The sequence below is a fragment of the Papilio xuthus genome, unplaced genomic scaffold (assembly GCF_000836235.2).
Source record: "Papilio xuthus unplaced genomic scaffold, Pxut_1.1 DF827714.1, whole genome shotgun sequence".
In the NCBI taxonomy this organism is placed as follows: Eukaryota; Metazoa; Arthropoda; class Insecta; order Lepidoptera; family Papilionidae; genus Papilio; species Papilio xuthus.
In genome coordinates this window covers 1,078,847-1,103,618 of record NW_013530935.1, presented here as the reverse complement: position 1 = coordinate 1,103,618, position 24,772 = coordinate 1,078,847, and the positions used below count along the sequence as shown (strand labels likewise).

At 33.4% G+C, this 24,772-nt stretch overlaps 1 protein-coding gene across 4 annotated transcripts in view; it reads left to right on the top strand.

The window, feature by feature from the left end:
• Positions 1 to 24,772, top strand: part of rols (zinc-RING finger and ankyrin repeat domain-containing protein rolling pebbles) — a 144,096-nt gene that overhangs the window by 24,161 nt on the left and 95,163 nt on the right. The window lies entirely within an intron of this gene.

The window sequence follows — 24,772 nt, the reverse complement described above, 5'->3', positions numbered from 1 at the left end:
TGTGTTATTGCATTTGATATCATTCCTTCGAAACCGAATTTGATAAGATGGCGCCATACATAATTAATACAATGTTTATTATCATATTTTATTATATCTAATCTTATTAATAAAATGAGTTATGAAGGAAATTATTAGATTGATATTCCAATGTAAGGAATGCCTTGACTGTTTTTTGACAGTGTGTTCGAATCCTGGACTAATAAAGAATTGTTTTTATAGGATGTCTTATGTTACGCACGGGTTCCACTGCTAAATCTTCCATGCCATAACTTTTTGAGAAAAATAAGAGAGGACGATGCTTTATAAATTCCTTTGTATGAATCAGTGAAAATCTACAGTTAGAAATATCGCATAAACGATTTGAAGCAGAATTTTTTTTTATTAAAAAATATACGCATATTGACAAGTACCGATACATTGTGTTTTTCCTTATCCACCGATGTACGCGGTTTCTTTGAAGATGATAAGAGCTACTGATAAGTCATTTCTGAGTACGATTTTTTCAAGAGTTTTTGGAATAGTGATGTAAAGCGAACACTAAGTATCTATGACATATTTTGTAATTTCTTTCTGTCTTTTTTTCGACAAAAATAACTTGATAATTAAGAAAAATTCTGAATTTATCTCTATATCTGCGTGGTTAAGTTAGTTAATTTAAAGCAAAGATAAGCAAAGATTTTGATATTTGAGTTAACTTAGTATTAAAGTGAATATGTAACAGCAAAATGTTTGTATATTTTCTTTAAAATTCTTGCTTCGTAATTGTAAAATATTTCACCACATTTCTGTGGTACATCCACCTCACGTGGGGGTGCATTACTCACAATTCTGCTCAATGAATGTGAGTCACGAGACCATAACCTGCCATCACCCACGCTGTCTGAGATGGTGGCGGACGAAGGCTATGTAACAGGAAATTAACCTTATTATAGTTAATGTCGTACTCACAGTTCTAATCGGTCACTAAGGAAGATTCTAAGTGTAGATATATCATACAAAATTTACTAAGGGAGACCACTTACTGTGAGTTTCTGACACCAAAATCTATACTAATATTATAAAGCGCAAGAGTTTGTTTGTTTGTTTGTTTATACGCGCTAATTTCAGGAACTGCTAGTCCGATTTGAAAAATTCTTTTTTGTTGGATAGTCCATTTATAGAGGAAGGCTTTAGGCTATATATAATAACATTACGCTGCGACCAATAGGAGCGAAGCGTCAATAAGTTTTAAAATCCGCGCGCGGGCGATGTCGCGGGCGACAACTAGTCCCTGTATAAAACACATCGTCATCCCTGACATTATCTTTAATAAAACAGAGATATCAATATGTTTTAAACGGAGATTTTGGTCTCAGAAACCGACGGTTAAAGACATAATGCTAAACCTTTTCTTTAGTGATAGTAAAATTATTTATACATACCTTAGAATAGTAAGTTCCACTACCGAAACATGTATATTGAGATATATTTCTATCTCTGTTTTGTAAGAGTAAATGAGAGGGACCAAATTATGTTTTTGTAAGTGAGTTTTGGCAACAGTCAAGTACATACACTTAATTTGTTTGAAAAATAACGGAAACTATTCTAATAATAAACCTTAATATCCTTCAGTTTTATTTCGTATATAATCACGAGACATTTCGTTATATTATCTATTCTATTTTATTTTTATTTACATAAATACGTCGTATTTGCATTTTTGCGTTAAAATTCCTATTATGGAACAAATGATGTCATCTTTAAAACATGTCGTCCAGTTGGCCTTAACGTGTCAACGAATGTAACGCACTAATTAATGTGTTTGTTCAGTGCATGACACTATATGACACTCTGGTTTAATGATACTCAAAACGTAGGAGTAATTTCAGTTTGATTCCTCGTCCAATAAAACGACAGATAAACAATCAAAATTTCTGCTTTTTTTAAACTTTTACACGTATTAAAATAGTGTTAATAATTGATTCAAAATGCAGTCTACATTTTTTTTAAATTTAATTACTAGCTGCAGCGACTACATCCGTGCGAAATTAAAAAAAATAGTGGCCTATGTGTTCTCTCAGGCTATATTCTACATTTATACCAAATTATAGTGAAATCCATGCAGCTGTTTTAGATATATATTCTAACAAACATCCATTCATCCATCCTTTTGTGTCCATGTTTTCTGTAAATTAATAACTTTCATGAGACTCATTAAATATCATTTTTATTTGTTCTTAATCTATGACAAAGTGGTCGTCATAGATTAAGTATAGATCAGTTTGGTCTTTTTCGCTTTCACTATCTCTTATAGCTTTAAAGTCAATGATAATATTATTTGAATTAAGTTTACGATGGCCTTTGCTCAGTAGAGAGAAATTTCACTCGGAATTGCATTCCATTTAAATACCAGACGACTAAAGACGGCTGTGTGCAAGCATGCCATTTTGTTCGTCTTTTTTTATGTCTGAGTCTTGTCTGTACGTTCAAAGACGTTTGTGTTGAAATTAACTAAGAATAGACTGAGCTTGTGAATGGACATTTGGAAAACCTTTTTTCTGCCTACACCTGTTGGTTGAGGGCGTGAATGTACGTGTAATTATGTATTATAATTTAATTTTAATTAGAATTTATTTTGTATGTATATAATTACACTGGGGAACTATGTGACATTTTGTTTCATCCGTTATAAGTCCTTATTCACACGAGCGCTTTTTTACTGCGCGTTAAATAAGCGTTTAAATAAAAAAATGCATTTATATGTATCTGTTAATACGGCAGTGCTTTTAAAACGCGACGCTTTTTAATGGGCAATGTAATTTAAGCACTGGGTGAATGGAACAAGAGTGATTTGTCAATATATGCAAATGCCGAGTTTTGACGCTGCGTTAAAAAACCGCTCGTGCGATTGAGTGCTAAGTTTTATGATGGCAGGAAGAACATGAATCCAGCGATCGTTACTGCGTTTTCTATTACAGTAACTGTTCATACAGTTGTAAATTATTTTATGACTCCTTGTTTTTGTTGTAATTTAACATCAATCTCGTACCGCAATGATAATTTAGTCGTGCGAGACTCGGTGCGTATTATAAATCTTTGACGTTTCATTTTTTGCTCATTCCATAGCCCGATCTGACGAAACCGGTTGTATCTGTTTTTTATATATTTTTAGAGGCTGCGGATATGCGACCAGTATTTCAAAAGGTTTCAGTATGTCTAATTTAAAATGATATAATTAGTTATCTTCATGAGTTAAAGAAAATTGTGACTATGGGTTAGTGAGATATTTTATTAATTGCAAAAAATAACATAAAAAAGTACAACGTCTCCTATAATAAAGATGTCTCAATGAAAATCTTTTTATAACATACTAGCTGTCGCCCGCGACTCCGTCCGCACTGAATTAAAAACAAAGTTAATTAGCCTATGTGTTCTTCCAGACTATGTTCTATGTGTATGCCAAATTTCAGTTAGATCCATGCAGCCGTTCCGGAAATACCTTCAAACAAACATCCATCCTTCCCTCTATCCATCTAAACAATCACATATATAGCGATAGCAAGATTGTCGACTTCAACCTGTTAATACTTGTTAATTCGTAACCATGGCAACATCTTTGTATCTGTGTGTGGTCCAATACTTTACAAACTATGCTTAAATTTTTTTATCAGTTCTATGATGTCTGTTTTACAGTTTTATGTGGTGTTACCTTTATACTTCATTGTACGTTGTTGATTGGTCGAAAAAATATTGTTTCCTTTTCGTATAAAACATAATTCACACTTGTCACCTAAATGGAAAGAAAAATTAAGGTCAACTAATTAATACGATCCATGCACGCATTTATATCGTACTTTAATAAATTTGATCGTTTTCCAATCGGCTTATTACTGTTTTTTTATATTTTCAATAACACTACAATTTTTTGCAAATTATTAGGGATACAAAAAGGTTAAATCCCCAAGAGTGTGCGAACCAATTTCATCCACCCTACTGCTCTACATATTGTGAGAGGGAGTTGGGTACATTGACCTCAAGAGTTTTGATTAGAAAAGGGTTGATGGAGACTATTATTAGAATAATTACCTATTTTCGAGTTTCAAAACAAACACACAAGAGATTTTCATGAAGTTGTATTTTTTTATAAAAAAAATTAGAAATCTTACTAATATTATAAATGCGAATGTTTGGATATATGTTTTTCGAATGTATCTCTAGAACGACTGCATGGATCTCCCTGAAATTTGGCATGGATGTAGAACATAGTCTAGGAAGATACTAGTAAATAGCTTTTTTTAATTTCGTGCGGACGGGGTCGCGGGCCAAAGCTTGTGTTGAATGCAAGAAAAGACTTGATTAGTGTCTACTAAAAACGCTACAGACAAACTTTTTAATGTATATGTTGAGGAAGAAAGTAAAACGCCTGCAAATCTCAGATTTAATGACAAAATTCGTCATCATATGATTCATCAGAAAGCTCATTGTACAGTTACATCAAAGCAAACACCGACATCCGATTTCATTCATAAAATCTGCCTCCTATCTCATTTCCTGATTGTTTAACACAATGTAAACAATTACTTTTGTATTGTTAAAACAATATAATAAAATATAACTATAGTTAATTTATTAATATTTAAAAAAAAATTATAAACGTATTGTGTATTCAAAGTTTCATTTGTGAAACATATTTGATATAACTATAGTTAGTACTAGTTGTCGCCCGCGATTCCATTCGTGCAGAATTAAAAAAAAATACTTAAGTAGCCAAATTTCATCAAGAAACGTAAAGCTATTACCGAGATACCTTCTAACAAACATCATCTAAACTTTCGCATTTATAATATTAGTAAGATTTGTAATATAGATTAATAAGGTCAATCATCAAAATTCTGTGAAATTTAAAATAAGGAAATTTAATTTGGCAAAATAGAGCCTAAAAAACTAAATAGGGTCCTCGAAACGTCAATTCTTTCTTCCCTAGAGATGGACTCAGAATTAATCCTGAGGGATTACTCACATCGTTATTAAGGGTGGTTACTGATGTGGATTTATTAGGCACAATTCTCATGATGTCTTTTTTCATTAATAGATAAATAGGGAGATAAGGGATAAAATACTTTATGATGTATCCATATCGGGTCTCTTGAATGATGCCATCTTGTACTTACTACTCTTACTAATAAATTCGAATGTTTAGATGCATGGCTGGATAGATGGTCGTTTGTTAAACAGTATCACCGGAACGGCTCAATGGATCTTAATGGAATTTGGCACAGATATAGAACATAGTCTGGAAGAACACATAATTTACTTATTACATTTTTAAATACGTCGTGGGCGACAGCTTGTTTCAAATAATCGGTTCCAAAACAAGATAAGTATAATTATAATACCAACGCTTCTGTACCGTACTTTGTAACCCGACCATATTCAGGAGAGAGTAGTCAATATTAAAGGAACAAATTAGTGCGCATTGTATTCTACTGTTTGTCTGTTTGTATTACCTTTTGTTCGTAGTTTGAGAGCTCCGTCTTTGGTTTATTGACCAATGTATTAGAGTATGACAAGACATATCCGGGTGTTTTGTTTAATGCTTTACTGTTTTGTTATTTTTAATCTTTTAACGTACGTATCTCTTAGAAAGAAGAAAGAAGATTGCATTTAGCTGAAACGCGTATGCTAAGATGGATGTGTGGTGTGACAAGAAAGGATAAAGTTAAAAATGTGTATATTAAAAGGAAGTTTGGCGCTACCGCCAGTGATCGAGAAATTGAAGAGTAAAAGATTAGCGTGGTTTGGACATGTTATGCGGAGGAATGATGATGATATAAGCAAAAAAGTAATGAGATTGAATGTGGATGGCTACAAGGGTAGACGAAGACCAAAAAAAGTATGGAATGACTGTGTGAAAGAGGATATGCGTAGGAAGGAGGTAGACTCGGATATGACGGCTGATAGAGATGTATGGAGGAGTAGTACATACTGTGCCGACCCTCGATAGGGATAAGGGCAGGTTGATGATGAACGTATGTATCTCTTAGCAAAACACAGATTTCTGTATGTTTCGGCAGGGGCAACTCACCATACGAGTCACATAATGAGTCATCGTTCGTCACAGTGCAACGATGTGGTGTGTTACGAAAACACGATTAATTGTTAAATAGCTATAAACATTTTCAGTGACATACAAAAAACAAACAAAATGCTTGCGAATTAAAGATTTAAAAAATAAAATAATGAAGTTTTTACTTGTTTATAAAGCGTAACATACAGTCAAAAATCAAAATTAGTCATTGACAAAGAATGCAACATAGTTTTCTAATTACCGTGTGTTTCCTTTGTAATATTAATATAGGAGTACTAGATGTCGCCCGCGACTCCGTCCGGACGGAATAAAAATACATAATTAGTAGCCTATGTGTTCTTCTAGACTATGTTCCATATGTCAAATGTGATCACGATGTGTTTGGACGTTCTAGAGATATCTTCAAACAAACATCCATCCATTCTCATTTATAATATTAGTAAGATTAGTAAGAAGTAAATTTATAATATTAGTAAGATGTACCTTACAATAATAATATTGTGGCTGTAGACAATCTTACATTCTCTCACACGGATTTTCTTTTTTGTGTCCAACTTTTTAAAGGTTTGTCAACGAGGGGACCCCTTACCTGTATGGACAGGTGCAGTTAAAATACGATCAGGTTCTAGAGGTCAATTTATACTTAAATAATAATTTCCAATTTAAACATTTACAATTTACTTACAGCAACTCGCAATTTGTACGATAAATGGCAGGTATCGGGTAATTCATCAATTTTGGGCGCGAAAGAAGCAGTTTCATTATGTTTTCAACTACTTTTGGCGCGAATCATTAACTTGAACGGATAGGCGTAAATAATTCTTTTTAAGTTACCCATTTAACTTTATGGATTGTGAAAGTTTGATTTATAAGAGATGATGTACAATTTTCATTAAACTAATAGTAACATTTTTCATGCTTGTATTTTTAGTGAAAAAAAAAATGGTAGCCAATTTGCTTTTCCATATTTCGTATCTAGTCCAAATATCATGTCAGTCCGTTTGTTCGTTCGTATTGATAGTGTTAATAGTAAGACTTGTTTCTTTTAATGATTTTTTTTTAATTTTTGTCTATCTGTCCGCAATTTCGTGTTTGGTCAGGGTAATCTTCGGAAGAGCTGGACTGAATTTATTGGGACTTTTAATAGCAATTAGCTTTTGTGGCATATAGGTTATTTTTTTAAATACCACGCTAATGAAGTCACAAGTAACTAGTAGAAGTAAGCAGCCAGAGTATATTTAATTATTACAGAGTTAAATATAATTGGAAGATATCTCTGTGATCAAAATATAGAGTAACCTGTATTTTAAAGTGAATGGACAATAAATCCTTTTCAGACGTTGTGTTGCCAGTATTACGTTAGTGAAAGCATTGATATAGTTGCCCTAAATCATGTCACAATACTGATTGAAACGGAACAGTTTTTGTTGTGCTTTTGCCGCGTAATTGACAGTGTTGAAATTAAAAAAAAATGTATATGTTTTTGTTGCATTTAATTAACTATGAAGGTTTTGTATTAATATATATTTTTAGTGTGGCAATACTTGCTTAAATAGCTTGGATTGAATAGCTTTTGGGTTATAAATGTGACTGGACGGAAAAGATTTGTTTATGAATCCTTTACTTGTGACGTCACCACTAAAAGTCTAATCGAGTACAAAATGCAGTTTTAGTCACATTTTCATACTTTAAAGAATTTTATTTTTACAGTGTTAGAGCCCGCTTTAACATCTTCGCACGAATAGGCCCGGCTCGCCCGGTGAAATACCACGACCACACAGAAGACAGGCGTCAAGTGGAATCGATTCCGCGTTTCGTCTGATGAGTGTGCGTCCCGGAGGCCTAATTTAGTCCTCTTTCCCTCCCCCACCCCTTTTTATTATAAGGAATTGAAGGGAAGTGGAAGTGGACTTTCCGGATGAGAGGATGCATGGAAAGGGAAAATATTTACTTTCTATGCATCCTCTCCTCCGTCGATTATAGGTAGGCAACGCATATGCAATTGCGTATGTCTATGGGCAACAGTCACTTCGCTATTTCAGCGATTTCAGGTGACCGTTCGCTCGTTTGCCACCTTATGATAAAAAAGCGTGTGTTTCAATTTAAATAAAGGAACATTTAAATATTTAATTATTATGAAAGTTTCATCAACGAGACATGCGATATGATAATAATTTAACTCTAAAACGATCAAAGAGAAGATTAAAAATACATTTTCTACAGACGTAACGAGGCATAACGTTTTAACATCAAATTATTAATTGATTGAACCAGATCATCCCGTACAGCGGGTGGTAAGCCCACGTATGTATATCTCTTTCTCACTTATAAAAATATATGAGACAAAACATAATCGTATGCCAGAGGCATTTCAGATTGCACAACACAAGTAGACGTAAGTCCTTACACTGGCCATGGACTACCTGTTCGAATATGTTAACCATAATTTTAACACAAATCAGTATAATTCATATTTACTAGATGACTCTTATGTTTAAATTTACAAGTTAATTACACGCTTTGTAATACGAAAGAGTATAAAAAAGCGTTTAAGTAATTTAAAATGAAAAGTGTGACCTGACCTTGTTTGATTTTTTTTGCCAAAAAAACGTATTTAGCGAGTTCTAATTATAATGACTTGCGAAATGTTTAACTCATTGTTTTTAAGCCAAATATGTAAGACGCCGTATGTATATATGTCAACTATCATATACATATTGAAAAAAAATCGTAAATGCATTTAAAGACAATTTACTGCTCAATAATTTTATCTTGAATTTTAGACTAATTGATGGGGAAATTACTTTCTTTTACAAATTTAAAATATAATGATAAGAAAGGTAAATGATAAGGTATTAGGTAAAGATGAATACAGTTATTAAAAAAAATCTTACCAGGATAACAAATCTAAAATGATGTCATGTCCCTATATTTGGAAACGCGTGGTGACTCTATGAAACAAAAAAGGACGCATATCCAATCACACTGAGTTCAAATAAAGTGGCCAGTATCTTTGTAGATGGCACGCTAATTGACTTTCGTCGGCTTTGCTCGAATATTTAATTAACACCAGATAAAATGCATTATTTACGAGCTTTTTGTTATTATTCTTATAGATTAATAGATTAAAAATTAAATAGATATTTTATAATTATTTTTATTGTAATCCAGAATTTTAATCTTAATTTAAAAGTTTTCTATTAAAATAAAAACACAAATTAATGAAAAAAAAAACTAAAACTAAGGAGATATAGTCGTAAGTAAAAGTTAAACCTAGTACTTTTATACTTTCTAATGGAAAGGATTACTAAGAGGTTAAATTTAATTGCATTTTCTATTTGAAGCTCGTTTAATGTTAAGATGTTTATTACAAAACTTAGGAATTAATGTTGATTAAGAATCGTACTATTAGCATTATTAGTCGTAAAATTTATACCAATACTAGCTGTCGCCCGCGACTCCGTCCGCGCGGAATTAAAAAATAAATAGTAGCCGATTATCAGACCTACTTAATATGCTCACAAAATTTCATGAGAATCGGTCAAGCCGTTTCGGAGGAGTATGGGAACGAAAATTGTGACACGAGAATTTTATATATAAGATTATAAAGCGGAAGAGTTTGTTTAAACTCGCTATTTTTTTGTTAGATAGTCCATTTATAAAGGAAGGCTTTAGGCTATATAAAATTACGCTGTGACCAATAGTTTTTTTTATTCGGCGCGGACGGAGTCGCGGGCGACAGCTAGTTCTGTGATAAATAAACTTTAATTATACTTCTAATATTGAACTATAAATGCGATCAACAAAGGAAATAGATTAATTTGTATATGTAGGTTTCTTTACTTAGGTTTCTTTTCTTACGTATCCCATAATAATTAATTGATCCAGTAAAAAGCATAAAAAAGAAAGCTAAAAAGCTCAACCAGGATTAATTCTTGCGTTATTATTAACCTGTATGCGACATTAGTCTTTATTCCTTTGGAATATAGTTTAAATTTGTATGAATCTTGTTAATAGGATAATTTGTCTTACAACTCACGATTTTCTCTAACTAGAATTTAAAACATATTTAAGTATTGATTGTGTTCAAGATGATTTCGTTTTATTTAAAGCAATAAATAAGATAATTTATTGATAGATCTGATTGTTAAAGTGTATGGATGAATGGATATTAGGTATCTTCAGAATAGCAAGATCTGCTGAAATTTGGCATAGATGTAGAACATAGTCTGGAAGAACACATAGGCTACTTTTTTAATTTCGCACAAACGGAGTTACGAGCGATATCTAGTAGGTACTAATTCATGTATTTGTGACATAGGTTCAAAGAGAAACAAAAATGTATTTATTGTTTTGTTTCTTGTTCTTTTGACATAAAACAAAAGTATATCACATCAAAGTTAATATGGCTGTACTTTAACAGAGGTAAAGCCCGCTTTAACATCTTCGCACGAATCGGCCCGACGCCCGGTGAAATACCACGACCACACAGAAGACAGGCGTGAAGTGAAAGCAATTCCGCGTTTCGTCTGATGAGTTTGCGTCCCGGAGGCCTAATTTAGTCCTCTTTCCCTTCCCACCCGTTATCTTATAAGGAAAGGACGGGAAGTGGAAGTGGACGGATGCATGGAAAGGGAAGATATTTTCTTTCTGTGCATCGTCTCCTCCGTCGATTAAAGGTAAGCAACGCATATGCAATTGCGTATGTCTATGGGTAACGGTCACTTCGCTATTTCAGCGATTTCAGGTGACCCCTCGCTCGTTTGCCACCTTTTGATATAAGAAAAACTTCAAGAGAGAGCCTTAGAGCCGCTACTTAGTTATTAAGAAAGATCTTTAGTGTTTTCTCACACTAAATCTTATATCTAGTAGACTATACTACGGAGACATTATATCAAATTATTCATACTACAGTTAACACACACACCGATTTTAAATTACTTCTCAAATCCTTTGAGTTACTACATTTGTATGTACTCCATTGATGTTTAATTTTGTTAACGATGTCATTAAAAATATCGGCAGCTGGTAGTTAATAAACTTTATTGGAAGTGAGTTTCGTCCACATAAAAGTACCGTATGCATTATTTTTGTGAATCGACCACAAACTTCACTTACGTAAAAAAAAGTTACAGTCCCAAACTTTATATTATAATAAACGGCTTTATGTATGATTTTAAGAAATTTTAATATCTTACTAATATTATAAATGCGAATGTTTAGATGGATGTTTGATCTACAGAACTGCTGCATGGATCTCGTTGAAATTCGGCATAGATATAAAACATAGCCTGGAAGAACACATAGGCTACTAAGATTTACTACGCGTTGACGGAGACTAGCGACATTTAGCTTGAGATTAAACAGAAAAAAAACCGTTTAAATCAGAGAGATGCATAATATAACTTTAATTAAAGTTGTCAAATAACGTAGTCCCTAGACTCTATAAGACTACTTTATTCACGAACAATATTCAAAAGATAGTACAAGTACTTATGCAGTAATTAATAGTAAATTGCTATTTGAAGATGCAATACAGACGAGTTTAATTTCTACAGTCGCGAAGCTATTATGTTTGATTTATATCGTGGAACATTTTGCGTATCTTCAAATAACAATGTCTGCTATGAAATTGTTATTTATTAGCCTGTTGGAAATGGTGAAATTAGTCTCTTATGGTTTATGTTGGTACGTCATATATTAGTTGCGTCTTTTAAGTATGAGACGTTATATAATATTGATGTAAAGAAATCATGGTCTTATTTAAAAAGTAACGTATTTGTAGCTGACTTTTTTTATATGATAAGGTGGCAAACGAGCGAGCGGCCACCTGAAATCGCTGAAATAGCGAAGTGACCGTTGCCCGAATAGACATACGCAATTGCATATGTGTTTGCCTACCTTTAATCGACGGGGGAGAGGATGCACTGAAAGAAAATATTTTCCCTTTCCATGCATCCTCTCATCCGGAAAGTCTACTTCCACTTCCCATCCTTTCCTTATAAGAAAAAGGGGGGAAAGGGAAAGAGGACTAAATTAGGCCTCCGGGACGCACACTCATCAGACGAAACGCGGAATTGATTCCACTTCACGCCTGTCTTCTGTGTGGTCGTGGTATTTCACCGGGCGAGCCGGGACAAATCGTGTGAAGATGTTAAAGCGGGCTCTACTACTGTTAAAACTGACTCGATCAGATTTTTTATTTTATTTGTAAACATGAGATTGTTATTACTTTACTTTTAAAGGAAAAAAGAAAAACTTTGTACACATTAGAAATGCTTGGGAATAAAATATCTCGTCGTCTTTTAATGTTATTCGTGTTTCTTACTTGCTTATCTCATAAAATGATAAGAAAGGATAAATATTAAATAACTAATATTATAAATGCTTAATACAAGGTATCTCGAAAACTGCTGCACGGATCTTGATGAAATTTAGCATAGATGTATAACATAGTAGTAGTACAACACACACACACAAACACACTCACACACACAAACACACACAGGCACTAGTTTGTAAACTATGTAGGTTGTAAAGGAAAGGCGTCGGTGTCTGTCACACAGTTCATACTATAGCAGACTCCAACGCTCAACCTATTTGTTCAATTGTTAAGTGTAAACATTTTTAATAAATAAATAAATAATAAAAAAAGTCTGGAAGAACACGTACGCTATTAATAAATATTTTTTTTAATTTCGCGCGGACGGTGTCGCGAGCAGTAGTTACTTCATTATATAAGTAGCCGAAATATTTTGCATACAACTACAGGATGTTAAAATATTTTAAATGCGTGCTTTCGTTCATTATTTCATTTCCACGGCAATTGGCTGTTAAGACCTCATTGTTAATAAATTTGATCTTAACAACCCTCGTAGTTTATTACTCTTGTTTCTCACGACCTGACCCCGATGATAATTAAAATGGGATCTATGTACCGTTTTTCCTTTTCAATTATCATATTTCTCGTAATAATTAATTCAAGAACGACGTAAAAGATTTTAATTGAATGGAAATTACCGTTCATTTTTTTATTATTGCAATTTTCTCTATAATGTTGATTTTATAAATAAATGTTTGTCTATTTTGATTAAAATGGAATAATTTGAATACATAAACATTTAGTTATATTAAAGTTATGGCTGTTACATTTACATGTAAGTTCTAAGTAATTTTACATGTAACTTAATTTCGAAACAAAACCAATTTACCTTATGTATAACAAATTAAAATCTACGCTGACATTCTCGCAAGTGGAACACAATTTAATGGCACAAATAGATTTCTGCATTTCATTATGCCTTTCTAAATGGCACACTACTGTTCATTGTACATATGACCCTTCTTCTACTAAGAAATAAGCTGCGTACAACCAGTCGGACACCATCCTTGTATATGTTAGTCGCATTGGAAATAACGGTAAAATATTACAAGTTAAGTTGAAAACGGCAAAGTAAAAAAGCGACTAATTATACAGATAATCAGCGGTAGAGTACGACTAATGTTTTAGTGCAAAAGCGTACTAATAGGTAATCCACTCGAGCTCTTCCATTTGTGCTGATATCGATGTATTTGCGATGGACGAGGCGATACTCGACGTAATAAATTGGTCGCTGACACAACGCTGAGATGCTCCGTTAGAAATAATAAAGGTGAGGGTACATCGGGTACATGTAACATGTTCTTAAACTACCCAACATATTATAGAGAATGATGAGTTTAGTACAAGCTTTTTGATAACTCTTTATTATTAAACTATTTTGTGTAGTTAGTGTCCAAAAATAATATTAAAAAGCCTAGATTCATAGAACCTTTATTATAAATACGAAAGTTTGTGGAAAGATGGATTTTTGTTAGGAAGTATCTCCAGAACGGCTAAAAGGATCTCGACGAAATTTGGCATAGATATAGAACATAGCCTGGAAGAACACATAGACTACTAATTAAGTTCTTTTAATCTCGCGCGAACGGCTAGTTAAGTTATAAGTTAAATTAAAAATCAATTCAAGATAGACATTGCATAATTTTGTTCAATCTATTCAATCATTGATCTTCAGAGCTGAATATTAAAGTAACCTTTAGGAGAGATTTTCAAGTATAAAGTGTAGTCGGAAGGCTTTATTTTAAAGCTTTCACTAGCTTATTGCATAAAGCTGTATCTATGTAGGTATCTAGCAAGGAGAACCGCTACGGTATTAATATTCTTATCTGGAGATGGTCCTTTCATCGCATCCACTTATTTTAATTAATATCGATAAGCATTAGTAGCATCTATAAATGACAACACTAGTTAAATTGATTTTTTTATGGTTCCTTACCTCGAAAGAAAAAAACGGAACCCTTATAGAATCACTTTGTTGTCCGTCCATCTGTCAAGACCCTTTTTCTTAAGAACGCGTGAAGGTATCAATCTAGTTTCGATGGTAGACATTAACTATTTTACTAGACTAACTCAAGAGACTTAATTGTTTTTACTTATGACAATTTTATTGTGATCGATATGTAGCCTAATAGACTGAATTGGCTAAGTTTTTTAACTAATGCGATTTTAAATCGATCTTATCTTACTAACGGATGTTACTCTCGTGTAATAAAAACTAGTTTTCACCCGCGACTCCGTCAGCGCGGAATTGAAGAAACACTTAATACGTAGCTTATTTGTTTTTCCAGACTATGTTCTTCATCTATGTCCATACAGCTATTCTGAAGTTACTATTCGCATTTATAATATTAGTAAGATTGTCTGTGAAGTGTATTTATTCAAAAGAGGCGATAGAGATTAAAGTTGAATTGAATTTATAGGAAAAAGGATATAAAACAGAAACAATAATAATAAACATGCAACCAGGTGGTTATTAAAGTTTATTACATTTCAAATGTTGATACTAAAATATACGACATTATAAAAGCGTGCACAACACCAGATAATGATGCGAAATTATACAGAATATAAATAAATTATGTCAAAACAATGATCGCATGACCAACAATCGTGTGTACAAAATGTCAAGAGATATAAAGAACTTGCGAATTTAGTTCCATTTGAGTTTCTTGGAATTAACGTAGCAATTTAGTACCTGAGTGATATTTTTTCATGAACATGTCGTAACATGACCTAAATCTACAAGGTCTTTGAAACGTACGGCTCCGTCTGCGCGGTATTAAAACTTAATTAGTAGCCTATGTATTCTTCCAGACTGTGTTCTACATCTATGCGAAATTCACGGAGATCCATACAGCCGTTCTTAAGATACCTTTTAACTAACATCCATACATTCATTACGAATTTCTTAGTACATATAAATGTACAGTTTTCTCACATGCTAGGGCTAGCCTGTAAGATCGAAGCAGTCCTGCAAAGCCTAAGTTATCATAGCCTAAGCTTAAGTCATCATCATCAGCTCACTATGCGTCCCCAACCAGGGGCTCGAAACCTACCCTAAGTTAAGGGTGATTAGGCCATAGTCAACCACGCAGGCCAAGTGCGGGTTGGTTGACTTCACACATACCTTTGAATTTCTTCTCAGATATGTATAGGTTGCATTACGATGTTTTCCTTCACCGCAAGAACGTCGGATAAATGTATATATAAATCAGAAATCGAAAAACACATTGGTACATGGCGGGGATTCGAACCCAGGACTTGCAGATAGCAAGTCAAGTGCTTGACACCTGAGCCAGCGCAGCTTAAGTAAACGTGCCCAAATGATGAAATATCAAAGGTAATAGTTACGTTCGTTACATGGCTGTAGTAATATGGGAAGTCCTATCAGTCGAAACTACAAATAGACGCCATTACAAACATCATAGGAACTTATCTTTGAAGTTTTATTTCCTGCGTTTATCTATTTTGGTCATGTTTGTACACATATCAACGTTTGCTTAAGCCGATCAAATGATGCAATCCTTATAAGGTGCAATCGAACAGCGTAGGTGAAAGCTTTAATTCTATTGTTACATATACAGGGTGTCCCGAAATACGAAGACTAAGATTTAGTCTTAATTAACTATAACATTGCTTAGTTTAGGCACTCCAAAATTGTAATTTTTTTTTCTCATAAACGTTAAATTATTTTTTTGTTTGTACTTTTATGTTAATATTCAATAGGACAAGGGAATGTTATGTCGTGATCTGAGTGTACAATTATCATTAGACGTTTAATAGCTGTAACATATAATCACGTTCAAGACTGCAGTTAACATGGCTCTTCCATTACTGTAGTGGACTTATTAATGAATATATCAGTGTTTTTGATATCACAATTGCCATGTATTCTGAACTTTAACTGCAATATAAAAATTATATTTTTACTTTTATGTTAGTAAATAGAGTGATATTCTAACAAAGCTTTTTTTAAATTTCAGGTAAGGATCTTTCGTTTTAAAACTGTACGAGATTGAGGTAAATAAAATGAGGTTACTGAATCGAGATTGAACTTGTAAACAAGAAAACGAGTGTATCATCTTCTCAAAGGCCAGCAACGCCTTTGCGGTTCTTCTGGTTTTGCAGTCCTCGGTGTTCCTACTGCTCGTTTGCCCCTTAAAAAAATAAAGTTACATATTGCACTTTGAATCTATGATCTAATCTTGAGACTGAATATATGCATTGTTGTTATGTGATGCATTGTTGATCGAATGAATCTATTAGTCGCTTGTAATAGAATAAATTTCAAGGTTCGAAGCCAAGGTGTATCCACCTTTGCTATAACTTTGTGAATGTTCACAGTTCGTTCTCAAATACATTAAGATTAGCTCCAACTTATATCTAAGTCAGTTGCAAATGTCAAGATGTTAAATTTTACCAATAGTTTTGCGAAAGTCACGTTTTATTGTTGATAATGTTATCAACATTTTAAAAATATTACTTTGCGATTGTTAAGTTTTGTGAAAATAAATTTTTATTTTTTAAAAACAAACTTTTAGTTCATACTACATTTATGCTTTATTTAGTAACACCCTGTATATAACAATCTGTACCAACTACGGTCAAAGATTTGACTGCTTTTAATTTTGTTTCATCATCAGTCTACTATACCTCCCCACTGAAGGGCTCGGAACCTATGCTAAGTTAGTGGTGACAAGGTTAAAACCACGCTGGACCATTGCGGGTTGGTTGAATATTTTTTTCAATTAGCAAACAAAACCTTTCTGCAATCTTCCGAAATAAACCAAAGACTCTCAACAGCTGTGAGACATTAAAATAAATTATCCAATCTAATATTCACCTTAATAAGTCATTATCGATGACCATCTCGATATAACGCTATCAAACCTGCTCGATTAACTTTTACATTTATAGACGAAACAGGTCATTGACCTTAGTAAAGCGTGAAATAACCGCGACGAGATTAATTGAAAGCGACTTAATTAGTTTGACTGCCAACTATCGTGTTGCGGCCATCGTGAGAAAATAGTCGTACCGTTCCGTTTTGCCTATACAGTAAATTAGAATTTGAATCTTTTATGAAAACAATTGAATAGTAAAAAAAAAATATGTTATATAGAGAGTCTGAAATTTTAAAAGATTTAATTTTAATTTATCTCGCAAGTAGAGTTGGCGACAGTCGAACGTAAAAATTAAGCCAAAACATAAAGTTGCTATCTCTGTTTTGTCAAAGATAATGACAGGGATGACGATATGTTTTATATAGAAATTTATGGTAAGAGAGTAAGCCTTAGCGTAGGCCATTGAACCCTAGATACTGATACTAAATACTATAAAATAACAATATAAGAACTATGAATTTATTGTGTTAATGTTATTGGTATATAAGCTTATGTGCTATTTATACGTAAAGTGCAGCAGGCTGTCATATTCCCGTCCTATCGCACGCTCACATCGGACGCCATTTTAAATTTTCAACACAACTGACAGACCGATATCGATCGTATGTCAGAATTTCTTAAACGTAAATTGTCAGATATCTGCCCGTATTCTATAATATTAATTCTTAACTTGTTTTTATACGGTTCTGGTGAGTTTGAGAAAATATTTAAGTGTTTTAAGACAATTTTACTTACCTTATTGTGAATTAGTTTCATTTGTAAGTATTCCATTGATTTGACGATAGTAAATTTTGACTTTAACTTTAATCATCACTATTAAACATTGTTTAGATAAAAACAAAAGACAAATAATTCAATATTCTCAAGCAGATACCTAAACTTTGAAAGGTATTTCATATTCAATTAATGGAACATCCTGTATATTACTAAGTTTATTTCACATCGAAATTTTAAACAGTAATACAATGCACTACATACTTTTATCTTGTTTATAAAATAACTTCAAGTAATTTTAAACCTTAAAATTAATATTATAATGTCAATTTTGCAACACCCATCACATCAGTACGAACACATACGATGTAGCCAAAAGACTTGAGAATTCGTTTTAATAAATTACAATCCGGGATAATTCATGAGGCATTCAATTCCAGATATGGTTGTGCTCGAAAGTGATGCTAAAAATACTGTCTAAGGAACGCAGTTTGCCAAAAACGGTCACAAGTTTCGATCCAGTTTCTAACGTGATCAATAAATGCTTTCGATTTTCTAAACACTGACCGTACTGGATTCCAACTCGTATACGACAGTATTTTTTCAATAAAGTAATTGATAAATATTAAGGTGAGACAGATTCACTTTTAACACTTTAGCAGCCAGAATGATTTTTCGAAAATCGATTTTTTTTTAATTTTGTCCAAAACCATTTCAATGAGGCCTTGCGGGTCACGCTGTATACAACAATTCGATTAAAAAGTCACAGCGAGGTGATGAATGGAAGTATGGCTTGTCGGACACATAGTCCGACACGGCCTGGTTGAAACATTAGCTTGTCGGTCATATAGTCCGACATGGCAGCTAACGTGTTAATATATAAATATATAAAAAAAAATACTACACAAATATTTATTACTTACAAATCTTTACACTTAATACTCTAATTTAATTGTACGGATTTCCGATCATGAGGTCGGGGCTTCGAATCTCGCCATTCGGCTATTGTCGTAAACCATGTCCTAGCACAAGCAAATAGCTTACTTGGAATGGTACAAGAAATATTAGTATTTAAATTTACACAAATCTGCTAATATTTTAGTTAAAAAAATCTATCTAATAATAAAATACGCAAATATATAGATGGATGGATTGTTGTTTGCATTACCAGAACGGCTGAAAAGATCCCGATTAAATTTGGCATACATATAGAACTTAGGCGAAGAACACATAGGCTACTCATTACGTGTTTTAATCCGGGCGGAAGGAGTCGTAGGCTACAGCTAGTTAAAGCATAAAAATTAATACATCTTTGTTAATTTTACCGTGAGTAAGTAATGATATTTAAAAGCGAACTTGTTTTGCTAAACATCAGTTTGTCGAATCATTTAAAGGCATCAATAAATCAAATTAAATTAATTACAGTATCATATCTTGCCCGAGGCGATTCGTGAGCTTACATGATATAAGTCGACACAGATTATTGAAGACATTTGTACATACTATGTACGAGCGTCGGTGGCTCAGGGGTCAAGCACTTGACTTGCAATCTGCAGGTCCTGAGTTCGAATCCCGCCATGTACCAATGTGTTTTTCGATTTCCGATTTACATATGTACATTTATCCGACGTTCTTACGGTGAAGGAAAACATCGTGATGCAACCTGCACATATCTGAGAAGAAATTCAAAGATATGTGTGAAGTCAACCAACCCGCACTTGGCCAGCGTGGTTGACTATGGCCTAATCACCCTTAACTTAGGGTAGGCTCCGAGCCCCTCGGTGGGGACGTACAGTGAGCTGATGATGATGTACATACTATGTTGCGAATCGGTAAAATGGTCAAGGAATTAAATTCATATCATACAATAAACTGTCACAGAGTATTGCATTCGCAAACAGTTCCACGTAATGTTATTAAATACTAGCCGTCGACAGCAACTCGGTCCGCGCAGAATAAAAAAAAACTTAATCAGTAGCCTATGTGTTCTTCCAGACTATGTTCTACACCAATGCCATTAGCGAGATCTATTAAGCCGTTCTGGAGATACCTTTAAACAAACATCCAAACATTCACATCTATATACATATATATATATAAAATAAATTCGTGTTAGTTACACTATTTATAACTCAAGAACGGCTTTACCGATATGGCTGAAAATTGGTGAGGTGCTTAGAGCCAGGAGACGGACATAGGATACTATTTATTCATTTTTATTAATTTTTTTTTTGAATTTATGTCTTGAAGCGCTGCTCTTATTTAACTTACTAATATTATAAATGCGAATGTTTAGATGGATAGATTGATGTTTGAAAATATCTCTAGGACGGCTGAACGGGTCTTGATTAAATTAGGCATACGTATAGAACATAGTATTAAAGAACACATAGGCTACACTAATTAAGTTTTTTTTATATATCCACGCGGACGGAGTCGCGGGCGAGCTAATTTATAATATTAGTAAGATAGCTTTGAATACGCGGACGTTAAAACTTGATATCCCACGATTGTCATCGCGTAATGTAGCCACTGAGTAACAGCTTGTCCTCATCATAATGTTTTGCATTTGCATTGCCATTGCTTTACCCATCCTGCGGAATCTAAATCGTTTCAAGATATTCCTGCGACGTTCGTAATGGCACGTCTGAATAATGACTAGAATAATTTATTTAATGTCGCTAAAGTACGTACATAAAACATACTATCACTGTGATAGAATATCTTGTTTGAATTGTGTTAATATGTTGACAATTTTTTTGTTTTGTGACGTGTTTTTGTGAGGAACTTCGCGCCCGGTATTTTTGATGATAGTTTTATGTTGATTAATTTTCAGTAAAGGAGGGCCAATTTGTTACAATTATGGTTAGCAACTACTACAGTAAGAGAATAACTAATTACCTTGTTCCCAAATTCTACAATGAAATAGAGTAGATTAGAAATGAGACAACACTAAGAAATGTTATAAAAAATACTTCTTACAAACTTAAATAACTTAACTGTATTATATGATACTAGCTGTCGCCCGCGACTCCGTCCGTGCGGGATATTAAAAAATGTTGGCCGATTCTCAGACCTACTCAATATGCTCACAAAATTCCATGAGAATCGGTCAAGCCGTTTCGGAGGAGTATGCGAACGAAAATTGTGACACGAGAATTTTATATATAAGATATAAAATGTATATTAGAAACTTATGTTTAAGAGAGTTACTTTAATTAAATTTGTGTCTTTTAGGTTTTCTTTGTAACTAAATAATAATTACGAAAGTAGATTATCAAGTTTTCATGGTTAACTTTGATTATGAAATGTACAGAATTTCTAATTATATTAAATTCCAAATAGATTATAACAAATATTAAGCTTATATAAATTGCTTTTGTTAACTATTATTGATTAAAGATTACGTGCATTGGTATTGGTCAATAAAATTAACTGATCCATTTATAATGTTTATTGTACAGTGACGTACAAAAGCGCAAACATTTCAACCTTAACGCAACGAGATTAAAATTTTACGAAATGACCTATGGAGCAGACTGTACAGGGTTTAAAGTTGACAATTAAGTATTAAAAGTAGGCTTGCCAATATTACTAAGACGAAAAACAATCGACGAGCAACTTGACAACTCTTTAGTCTTTGGCGGATGGACGTATAAAAAGACGATCACGCATCTTGCATAGCGCCGATAAGAAGCGACATCTGGTGACTTTGTTTCTCACCACTGACCTATAGCCACTTCTGACCCTCTGATCTATAGCCAGAATATGCACTACGCAAATTGGAAGAATTTGTGTTAAGCCAAAGGTGACAACCCTAGTTATAAGATTTGGTGTATTTATTAATATTGGTTTTCCAAGTTCATGTTAATATTACTGACAATAATAATTATATCGATATATCAAAATTGGCTCGACGAACAACATTAATAAAATACGTTAATGTATATATTATGTTAATATATAGAAGATTTGTCTAAGTCAAGATAGTTGGATGATTCTGACTGTTGTGATACTATCTAAGACTATGCTAATTTAGGTTAATACAAAAGATGAAGTGTAAAAGCGAAATAATACAATACTAGCTGTCGCCCGCGACTCCGTCCGATCGTTCCGTACGTCACCACCGAGGGGCTCGGAGCCTACCCTAAGTTAAGGGTGATTAGGCCATAGTCAACCACGCTGGCCAAGTGCGGGTTGGTTGACTTCACATATCTCTTTCATATTCTTCTCAGATATGTGCAGGTTGCATCACGATGTTTTCCGTCACTGTAAGAACGTCGGATAAATGTACATTTGTTAATCGAAAATCGAAAAACACATTGGTACATGGCGGGATTCGAACCCAGGACCTGCAGATTGCAAGTCAAGTGCTTGACCCCTGAGCCACCGACGCTCTAATTACTACATATCTAAGAATATTTACAATATTGTGTTTATAAAACAAAGTATAAAATATTGTAAAAAGTAATTCTCCGGCTCCGCCTAAACCATGTCAAATTAGATTGATATAGCCAAAGACTAATGAACTTTTATGCCATTCGCGATCTCAATTTATTCCATCTATTAATAAGGACATTAATTTAGTTTCGAGATATCGCGAACACATTTTTAATGCCTTGTTAATTGTATTTCTACTTTACGTCCATAAACAATTCTAAGAATTAATTTTAAATATTCCTACACAGGTAATTATAAAATAAACGAAATATGATTTTATAAATCATTGGTTAACACCAGAATACAAATTACTGGCAGTTTGTGATTCTGTCTGCGAGGAATAAAAAAAAATAGTAGCTTAAGTGTTCTTCCGGACTATGTCGTACGGTGCCTAATTTCATCGAGTTCCATATATTTAAACTTTTGCATTTATAATATTAGTAAGATATTCCTCTAATTATCTTTGTTAAGACAGAGATTCTATTTTCATAGGATTTTGGTCTCTAAAACCAACACCTTAAGATCATCTTTGTCACGCATTTCTAACTTGTATTAGGATTGGTGTGATTCTAATTCACCAATGCAGGTGCATCTCTGCTATATTTTTTTTTTCATCGACTAATTATTCGACTTAGTATTCAAACTATCAAACGTTTAGAATTTATCGCGTTCAATCTGCCAGATGTTGCAACTGCGTTCCCATCAACGTAACAATGGCTATCTACCGCATCGCTAACAGTTATATATTGATGGACACCTCGAATAGCCCATCACAAGGCCTATTCAAATATCCCCATTAAAACGTTTTGCTTTTTTAACAATAGTAATAGATGCTTTAAGATTGAAGTAAAAAGCTTTCTATGGAGTCTTACAATATCTGGGCTTTCTGTATCACAATTGCTTGGTAAACGCTGACGTATAGACGATAAAATTGGTGATTGTTTAATTTATAAAGTTAGAATTAACTCATAGTTAAGTTGTAGATTTCTCACACTATATACACTAAGGGAGACCCCTTAGACAGCACTGAGTGCAGTTGAGTTCATGATAAACATTTACGTATAATTTGAGGCATAAATTTATTTTAACGCTCTCTAAATTTACTTGAGTTTACTTTCCTGGATATGGTACTTTAAAAATTTTAAATGTACATTTCTTACTAAGCTATACTAAACTGTTATGTATGTGAAACCCGCAAAATAAATGGGGTCGATGCTATTCGCGAGCCTTTTAATGGAAAAGTTTAATTGAAGTGGGAAAGTTGCAGCCCTGTCGGCGCCTACTTAGCATCCGGTTGTTGTCTGTAAGTCGGTGTTTAAACGAACGACCTAACTGGAACCTGTATCAAGTAATCATTAAGTTAATAATTAAGTTTTGAAATGGTTTACAGTCATGTTTAAATAGAAAAGTGTTGTTGATTAATTCTACAGTTTTTACTGGAACCCCAGATTTCATTACAGGTGATAAAAATTAGTTGAATGGAGAAAGATTGTTGTTATTTGAGGTTAAAACGATTAAATCAATGCATTTGAACTTAACCTATACACTAATATGAAAGAAAGTAGAAAAACCAACAACACAAATTTTATTGCTTCCAAATTAAATTCTACAGCGGAACTTTATGTTGAGAATTTTTTACGACTATAAAAGTGAATTGTCAATGAACTGTAGAATTAATTGTTTCTAACATATAACCTCGTGGGAATAGGGCCAAGAATCGTTAAACAGCTGCGAAGGTTTTACAATGTTATGATGATATTTATTATTTGCTATAATCTTGAAATCTCCGACTTTCACTCGATCGTTAGAAGATTGACGTGCACTTACTAAGCTTTGAACATTTCTCTAATGTTATTCAACGTTTAAACAACCTAGATTAGCAAAGTACACTATGACTATAGGAATCTTATTTATAAACTTACCAGGGAGGATAATTCTATAATAAATCGATAAATCGTATCAAAAAGTTAGATTTGACTAAAACTAACTAACAATGTTTAACTAGAGCACACTAGCATATTGGCGTCAATGGCGCATTTCGTAATATTTGCGGACAGACAGGCAGTCGTTTCCCCACAAGTTTTCATTCATATTAAAGGCGTGGGCGAACTCGCCGACGACCGATCCATTCATGAATTGGGCAAGACTAGCCCACGCGGCTAACGGTCCTAAAGCCAATGGATACTAAATTACACTTTAATTAATAGGAATTTTACCGTAAATTTCACGGTACGAGGAACGCGTTAATCAAGAGTATACGTT